Genomic DNA, 10,253 nt, shown 5'->3' with positions numbered 1-10,253 from the left:
TGCCGTAAACCGTAGAATAGTGAAGACGTAATAAAATTAGCTCTGGTTAAGTTAGTCAACCACGTTTTTCACTGTTTCGGCTAATCCCGAAACACAACAGTGGATCATTGGTAGGGATGTCCATTTGTCCCCAACAGTGCCTGTTGTTCAACATTGCGCTAGAGGGTGTCTTGCGGAGAGCCGGGTTTAACAGCCGAGGCACGATTTTCACAAGATCCAGTCAATTTGTTTGCTTTGCTGATGACATGGACATAATCGGAAGAACATTTGAAACGGTGGCAGTAATACACACCCGCCTGAAACGCGAAACAACAAGAGTCGGACTGGTGGTGAATGCGTCGAAAACAAAGTACATGCTGGTGGGCGGAACCGAACGTGACAGGGCTCGCCTAGGAACCAGCGATTGACGGGATATATTCGAGGTGGTAGATGAATTCATTTTCCTCGGATCCTTGCTGACGGCGGACAACAATGTTAGCCGTGAAATACGGAGACGCATCATCTGTGGAAGTCGTGCCTACTATGGGCTCCAGGAGAACCTGCGGTCAAAAAAGATTCGTCCCGCCCCAAATGTACCATGTACAAAACGCTGAATAGACCGATGGTCCTTTACGGGCATGAAACGTGGACGATGCTCGAGGAGGACCTGCAAGCACTCGGAGTCTTCTAACTTCGGGTGCTTAGGACGATCTTTGGCGGTGTGCAGGAGAACGTCACCAGCGAAGGATGAACCACGAGCTCGCTGCACTCCACGGCGAACCTAGCATGCTGAAGGTAGCAAAAGTTGGAAGAATGCGTTGGGCGGGGCATGTTGCAAGAATGCCGGACAACAACCCTGCAAAAATGGTGTTCGCTTTGGGTCCGGCAGGTACAAGAAGACGAGGAGCGCAGCAGGCACGGTAGGCTACCAGGTGCTGTAAGATCTGGCGAGTGTGGACCGCAGCCGAGGATGGAAGGAGGCAGCTGCGAATCAAGTTAGGGTGCCGGTACCAATGGTTGTAATGTACCAGTAGATTGGACTATGGAATAAAACGAACATTTCTCGATAAAAACGACATGTGCTATTTTTGGTGGATAGATAGTCTCTAGTTTAGTCGATTTGCCAAATTTCAGCTTTTTATTTTATCAAAAAGTCATATAGGGTAGATGTACCAGTTATGGCCATAGTGGTTCCTTATTTCGCCATACGTGATATCTTGAATGCCTTCACATTTTGAAAAATCTTTTGTGTTTTAGCAGTAAAATAAAGGAAAATTCTTGATGTTAGAACGTTCAAAAAGATTAAAAATGTAATAGTTATCCAAATTTTTCATATGGCCAAATAGGGAACCACTATGGCCATAACTGGTACACTTTCCCTAAATAATAAAGTTTATGCAAAAAATTTGCTCCCTTGCACCAATAGTTGCCGTCGTGTTCCAGTAGTGGATCAACGGATGGAAGCAGTTTTTAAAATGGATGTATAAAAATAAAGAAAAGCCATAGAGGTGCTCTTTATGCTTCATTCGAAAGATATTAATTGCTGTTTCGAGGGAAAAATGTTAAACCTATGTAAAAATTTACCATTTTGTTTAAAATTCCTTGTATCATTCCCGAACGTCTACTACTGGAGCACTAGCGCAACTACTGGAACACGTGTACCAATAGTGGCTCAAGCGATTTTATGTTAAAAAAATAGTTTTATCACTCTTTTTTATATTTTTCCCATATAGTAGAGGTTGACGTCTTTCTGTTGACGCCAAAAGATCTTGGTTAAGGCTTTTCGTTATTTTGTTATGATTTTTTATAGCTTAGGTAGTCCACTAATGGCACCGTCACCCTATATGGCGTGGAATTGTTGGCGCGAGTTTATTGTAATATCAATGTAATACCAATAAATGCTATATATATATCGAGGGATGCTCTGCCATCGTGGTTCCAGCGAGGCGAATTTCTCTATCAGCAGCTAAAAAGGTGAGTAAGCAAATCTGTACTGTAAAGCAATTGTAATCGGCCATATGATCATCAAACTAGAAAACTATTAAACTTCCATTTCTAACAGCATTTTAGGTGTATAATTACAAATCTTCGCAGATCGCAGCAATCTGTGAGCGTGGACGGACGTTCAAATAAAGTGGCTGTCATATTTTTGCGTATAAAAAGTTGAATTTCGTTACGTTAGAATTCTGGCTTATCATGCATATTTTGAATTTCTACAATTCTCGAAAATACCTGATTTTTGTTGAAGGTTTCATCAGTGAAATTTGTGGTGTATGCTTCCCTGAAAATGATATGCTGCTATTGCGACATCGAAAACTGATTGTACACACAAACTACTGTACCATTAATAAGATTTAAGCATGTATATAAATAAAGCTGCGAGCAGATGCTCGATCTCTTTTAAGTGTTATCCTAGATACGAGTCACATCTAATACCATCCTTTTATCATCCGAAACCAAATCTTAATCAAAATACGTTGTATTAAAAATAATGACTCATATATAAAAGTGGCGACGAGGATAAATTTACTACCCGCGTGTGCTCTTCAACAACTGTAAGGATTTACCAACAAAAGAAATAGCTGAGAGAGTGACGATTAAGCAGTTTTGGTGAACAAATCACTCGCTAACCAGGGCAGTGCTATCGTAATTTGGGATGTGTTTGCTTTTCGAGCAATTGGAGGCAAAAATTGGTTACTTTTGTCGCCGAAGGGTGTAATTAAAATAGTGACCTAATAAAACAATTGACAGGGTGAGAAATTTCACCAAACTAACGCATAAAAAAACTACGATTTATAGTTGATCGATGGATCTTTGGATGTGCGTTTGCAATGATCATTGTTATGGAACCTTTGTTGCTATTCGATAGGTAAAGTGCTTGTATGGTTGCAGGGGTAAGACGGACTGTAAATAGGCTGTGTTTTGTGCGTATCAATATATTTGCCGTTTAAGTGTAATGTTAATGCATTTTATTTATTTTGCGGCGTAAAAAAATCGCGAGTGGAGTCTATATGATCAAAGGATTGAAAATTATATTCCATAAAAGACCAAGCTTGAGGAACATTGCGTTGATTATAAAATAAGTTTTCTTTTTATATTTCATAGAGGTATGTGTGTGGAGGACAACTATTGCGGCTCATTGGCCGTTGCGACAATTGGATACAAGTATAGTGCTAAATTCGACGAATTCAATTTGTTAGTCCTAGAGTTGTGGTGGAAAAGTCCGATCCTGAAGTTTTTGCCATTATTTAGATGTTGGCCAGAAGAATTAATTACAGTTATGATAAAGATATTGCTGCAAAATTGTGTGCGAAACAGCCAACTGGCAGAAAATAATTCAGAAGTTTCGAAGAGTATTGTGTTTGGCATTTACATTCTAAAACAATTGAAGGATAAAATAATTAGGCATCAGATATTTAAAATGTCTGTTCTGAAAGAAAAATATTTATTGTCTGTTTTCAGATCAGATTTTTATACCCTAACTATAGATTATAAATTAAATACGGAATGATTCTTAGGGGGAAGAACTGTGGTGTATGCTTCCCTGAAAATGATATGCTGCTATTGCGACATCGAAAACTGATTGTACACACAAACTACTGTACCATTAATAAGATTTAAGCATGTATATAAATAAAGCTGCGAGCAGATGCTCGATCTCTTTTAAGTGTTATCCTAGATACGAGTCACATCTAATACCATCCTTTTATCATCCGAAACCAAATCTTAATCAAAATACGTTGTATTAAAAATAATGACTCATATATAAAAAAATTGAAGTGTAAATATGATATTTGAAGAAAGATTTAGCTTTTGCTGCTGGTTGAAGCTTGTTCGTAAATTGGAGAGCTGGAGAAATTTGATGAAGTGGGAAAAGCTGACCCGAAAAAATCGCAGAATTTGGAATGATGATTCGTTGATCCTGATTAGCAGATGATCCTGATTAACAAGACTTCAAGCAGGTGTCCTATTTTAATCATCGAGAACTGCTTGGACTTACGACTGGAGAAAGAAGATGTTGAACATCAATTTGATGAGAGAATTCCATTTGATTATTTTTCAAATGCTTGCTGTGAAAAAGTCAATTCAAGCTTCATGACAAATGTGTGTATGGATTTAACCGAGGATAAGTATTTCACAGCGGTACTTTTTCAGAGACAGCATCACTTTTGCTACTAAGCAAGCCTCAATTTTGAATTTTGGCCATGTATGCATGCCTATTTTTGCTCCTGTGTTTTCCATACATTGATTTGTTTCATAATGGGAATGGGAATGTTTTCTTTTCTTTTCATTTCAGAGAGCGAGTAATGGCGCTTAAGCCAAGGCTCTAGAGCCAGGGCATAAGGCAGAAATACCTATGTCCCATCCCAGGAATAGTCCACTACGATGGAGTGCGCCCTAACATTCTTAGCAAACTCCCAACGATTTTATCTATCCCCTGAAATGAAACGGTTGGTACGGTTGTCCCCGTTTCTTCCTTCAAACAGTTTATAAATTTTCGTCTATCATATTATTCATGAGTGAATAATCTGATCGCCGTCAATTTCTGAACTATCTTAAATACAAAGTCTGCACAGTGGGCCTGGCCATTTTAATATTTGTATCATATTACCGATTTGCTGCAAATATTAATGCTGACAAGAAAATACTGGAAGAAATTCCGGAATTTCCAGGATGCTTTTCAACATTGGCTGTGCAAGCGCTAAGAATAGAATAGAATAGAATATCAATGTAATACCAATAAATGTAATGTATGTAAAGAAGGGTGGTGTCGTATCCTGTTGAGGAAGTCAAGCTTCCTCAACCAAACCGTTGCAACGTCTGTTGCTTTCAACTATAACCGATTGACTGACTTATTTTTTTTTTCTGTGATCGTTTCATAGTCAAACTTCAGATCGGCTCTCTGAGATCGTGACTCGCGCACACACTATCTCGCTCTGTTCTTTACCGAGTGAGAGAGACGGCTTCTTCCAACCTAATGTCTACACAGATTTAAATAACTCTCCCGCTGAAGCCTTTATCTAACGTGATGCTCAACCGAACGCAGCCCAGAGCATTACTTTTGAAAAGGTCCTACTTTTCAAATGGTGATCATCGATATAATTTATTTAAAGTCAAATTTAAATGTTTATTTATGAATCCATTACCACAGGTGGGTGTACGGCTGTCAACTGCGAACAAAGCTCGCCTAACAAACATCTCTCACGCGGCCCGGTCCAAACAGCACAGGTCGAAAACGCGGGCGAAGCTAGGCAGCAAACGCTGATGCTTTTCAACACTCAAAAAACGGAATGTCTAGCAGCGTTGTGGGCACCACTCACAAAACATGAACGGTAGGCGTACCTCGTTGCGTAACTTCCTCCCCCCCTGATGTAACGTGCAAAATTTGATTTTTTACCAACTTCGCCGCGTCGCAACTAGATACTCACGGCGGAGGGCATAGATAAGCACTATAGCGAAGCGAGTTGCTGTGCACAGCATTGCATATAACTTATAGTCGACGATTTCGTTCATCGATAAGCCTTATATTAGATATTTCAATGAAATCTTCAAAACAACATATTGAAGATTTTGTAGAGGCTTTGACGGTAGATCTGACTGATGAATTAAAAAAGATCTGTACCGAGGTTCAGTCTTTGAGTAGCCTAACCATTGAGATGGCTGCTCATTGCAACGAACACAATGCTAGCATTGGCAGAGACCGATTTGCGGAAGATGAGTCACCGCCAAGCCTATTACAAGAGTTGGCTGAAACTGCTGATGTAAACTCTGGTTCGAGTTCCGGTACCGCAGGTTCACCGCCCAGTTTAAATTCTGAATCAAATAAAAACAAAGAAGACAACTCTGGCTGGCGACTCTTAGGCACGAGGAAAGTATGGAAAGCGAATTGGGCGGAATACGACAAACGCCAACTCCACCGATTGAATCAGCAAAAGCAGGCCGAGAAGGCCAGAAGGCGACGTAAGCGGAACGTGACACGCAATGCTACAACCAACAGTTCGGGTTGTAATGTAAACAACGTTTGCAACAACAATTCTGTCAATACCCCTCTCCGCTTAAATTCTATGAACTCCCGCCGTACTGTTTTCGGCAATCGCAGGAATGCCACTGCTAATAATGCAAACTCTTTCCACCTTCCACCCTATCGTGAGCTACTTGCAGCAGCAAAAAATCAGTTTTCACGTCCACCGCTAAACTACCAACCAACGATACAATTTGAAAAAAGGGAAACCATGAATCCCTACCAACCAAGCGCCCCCACAACTTCACGAAACATGCCACAAGGAACTTTTTCAACTCCATCATCCTACGTAGAGTGCCCCTGTAGACACACGTGTTTTCGCCAGAACTGACGCTCTCTCCAGAGGAAGCAAATTATGACGACAATAATTGTGCGGAAACCGATGCTCACCAGGACCTGATGACTTCTCAGCCGTTTACGCTCAACCTGACGCAGTCTCCAGACGTAGACCATGACGATCCAATAGTGGGTGATATTCAACAAATTGTTCTAGGTAATATTTTAAATAATAACGATGTGTCTAATGAAGGATCTGGAATTTCAAGTAATGCTGTGCAAAGGGGTGTGTTTCCAAAAACTTCTTCAGAAGCTACCGAAATTTTGGTATATTGCCAAAATTTCAATCGCATGAGGAGTGCATCAAAAATGAACGAAATTTATAAAAGAATAGTAACTTCATCCTTCTCGGTTGTTTTGGGTACTGAAACTAGTTGGAACGAAAAAATTAAGAGTGAAGAAGTTTTTGGTAATGATTTTAATGTATTTAGAGATGATCGCGATCTGGTTCTTACCCAAAGAATGTCTGGTGGGGGAGTTCTCATTGCAATATCTTCGAAATTCAATTCAGAATTAATTGTTTCATCAAAATATAAAGAGTTTGAACACGTATGGGTAAAAGCACATATCGCCGGTGAAACACATATATTTGCTTCTGTGTATTTTCCGCCAGACCATGCTTGCAAATTATCATATGAAATTTTCTTTCAAACCACTGAAGAAATTTTGTCGCAATTTTCTCCAGAATTCAAAGTGCATATCTATGGCGACTTTAATCAGCGTAATGCTGATTTTATTCGTGATTCCGAAAACGAAAATGTTCTGCTGCCGGTTGTTGGTGAAAACGAATCATTACAACTTATTTTTGAAAGAGCTGCATTTTTAGGTTTAAATCAAATCAATCATGTGAAAAACCGACAAAACTGTTATTTGGACTTCTTATTCTCAAACATAATGGAAGATTTCTGTGTGAACGAATCTCTTTCTCCACTATGGAAAAATGAAGCGTTTCATACAGCTATCGAGTACTCAATCTTTGTTCATAATTATCATAATTCCGACTACTATGACTTTGAGAATTTCTTTGATTATAAAAACGCCAATTATAACGGCATCAAACAGAAATTGAATAGTATAGATTAGCAATCCGTTTTGAAAAATCAGGAAGATTTGGAGTATGCAGTTACGGGTTTTTATTCAATTTTGTCGGAAATTATTCAGATGGATGTTCCACTCTTGAGGAGACGTCGTAGGAATGGGTCAAAAAATCCTGTTTGGATTAATAAGCAAATAAAAAATTTGAAAAATCGTAAGCAAAAGGCTCATAAAATTTACAGACAACAAAAAACTCAAGAAAGTTTAGAAAATTATTTGTATATTGTCAACAACTTAATCAGGCCATATCCACTGCACTTGAAGAGTACAACACAAAAATTGAAAATGATTTAAAATCTTGCCCTAGGAATTTCTTCAATTATGTTAAAACTAAGATGAAGTCTAACAACTTTCCATCTAAAATGACATTGGATGATAAAGTAGCAGATAATCAAGATGACATTTGTAATCTCTTTGCTGATTTTTTCCAAGAGACTTATACAAACTTCTCGGATAATGACCGTGATTTTGAGCACTTTTCTAGTTTTCCTGATTTTACAACCGATGTAGGCGTTAGTCAAATACAGGTACAAGGCATTTTAACAGGACTGAAGAATTTAGATTCCTCCAAAGGATCAGGGCCTGACGGAATCCCACCTGCTTTACTGAAAAACTTAGCCAATGAATTTACAGCACCATTATTTTGGCTGTTCAACATGTCACTTGAAAAGGGCAGATTTCCAAAAGAATGGAAAAGGTCATTTCTTATACCCATTTACAAGTCTGGTAAAAAATCTGATATTCGAAATTATCGTGGAATTGCTATTATTTCATCCATTCCAAAACTATTTGAATCAATCATTAATAAAAAAGTATTTAGCCAAATAAAACATAGGATAACGAATGTACAACATGGTTTCTTTAAAGGTCGTTCTACTACAACGAACCTTTTGGAATTTGTTAATTACACTTTAAATGCAATGGATAGAGGTAACCACGTCGAATCACTTTACACCGACTTTAGTAAAGCATTTGACAGATTAGATATTCCTATGTTGATTTTTAAGCTAAATAAAATGGGAATTGCAATGAAACTCCTCAACTGGATTGAATCGTATTTAACAGATCGCCAACAAATAGTAAGATTTGAGGGAAAACTATCTAAACCTGTTCATGTTACATCAGGAGTTCCCCAAGGTTCACATTTAGGCCCATTGTTATTCATATTGTTTGTTAATGATATTTCATATGTGATAAAACATGTTAAAATTCTTATTTATGCTGACGATATGAAACTTTTTATGGAAATCAATAGCAAAAAAGAGAGCGACATTTATCTGAATGAAATAAGTATATTTGATAAATGGTGTAGTAAAAGCTTACTTAAATTAAACGTCAAAAAATGTAATCTAATCACATATAGCAGAAAACGTAATACACCACAGATTACTGTATTTTTAGAAAATCAAGACGTTCAAAGGTGCGATAAGATTAGAGATTTAGGTGTTATATTAGATTCTAAACTTACATTTACTGACCATTATAATACTATTGTCCATAAAGCAACCAATATGTTAAGCTTTATTAAGCGTTTTAGCTTCAATTTTCGGGATCCATATACGATTAAAACCTTGTACATTGCTTATGTAAGATCAGTTTTAGAATATTGTAGTATTGTGTGGTCCCCACATATGAAAACACATGAGGATAGAATCGAATCAGTACAGAAGCAATTTCTTTTATATGCCTTACGCAAATTAGGCTGGACAACGTTTCCACTGCCATCATACGAGGCTCGATGCATGCTTATTGACATCCAAACTTTAAAGGAGCGTCGCGAATTAGCCATGATTTCATTTGTCAATGATATAGTATCGCATCGTATTGATTCCACCAATCTCTTATCTAGTTTGAATTTCTACACGCCCGCCAGACAGTTGAGGAATCGGAATTTGTTCGCATCAAACAATCATCGAACTAATTATGCCAAGTTCGGACCAATAAATCAAATGATGTCTCTTTATAACCAGCATTACACAGAAATTGATTTGACCATGTCGCGAACTAAGCTTAGGCAATATTTTAATTCCCTTAGATATAATACAACATAGTATTAAGCAAACATGTAGTCTACAATTTGATTGACGAAATAAATAAATAAATAAATAAATATATGAAATTGCACCATGCGAACATAACATAGGCTTGGACAGTTGGCTCAATGTGGGTCCTCTTCACGAAGGCAAGAGCTGAATATCGCTTCCCATCAACGATGGTAAAAATCAACGGTATTCCGGTCAAATTGATGAAAGGACCCACAAACATTAGATTAATCCTGGCTCAGAAACTGCTATTGGACAAACACACAAATTAGAGCAAAGCTAAAGAAAATGAATTAGTTCAGGAATTATACCCGCTCATAAATCGACGATCAATGGAATGACTCGGTGGTTGAATGTCGGAAAAAATGCCAACTGAAAAGCAATCGAATGTCAAGGGAAGATGTCGATCAAACTGAATTTGCAGTGTGCGTACCGTCGCATTGAAAAATTGGTATATGACTAATCTGACCGTATGCAGAACAAAATGTGTATGTACATGTGCGTTTCGTGACGATTTGCGCTCCAGATGCGTTAGTCTGGACCATTTTCACCAGCTGTCAGTCGTTCCCATGAATGCCAAGCCAATTTTTTTTTAATCTGGACGATTTTGAAAATTTGTCCGGAAAAGTCTGGATCTCCTTACAAATTAATGGATAACCTTACAACTTAGGGGGGTCCGTAGCCTTGAGGTAACGCTTTCGCTTCATAAGCGGAAGGTCATGGATTCAATTCCCAGCCCCTCCAAAAAATAACCCGTCCAGCCACCAGAAGACGCCGCA

This window comes from Aedes aegypti, chromosome 1 (assembly GCF_002204515.2).
Source record: "Aedes aegypti strain LVP_AGWG chromosome 1, AaegL5.0 Primary Assembly, whole genome shotgun sequence".
NCBI lineage: Eukaryota > Metazoa > Arthropoda > Insecta > Diptera > Culicidae > Aedes > Aedes aegypti.
Note: the sequence above shows the minus strand (reverse complement) of the source record.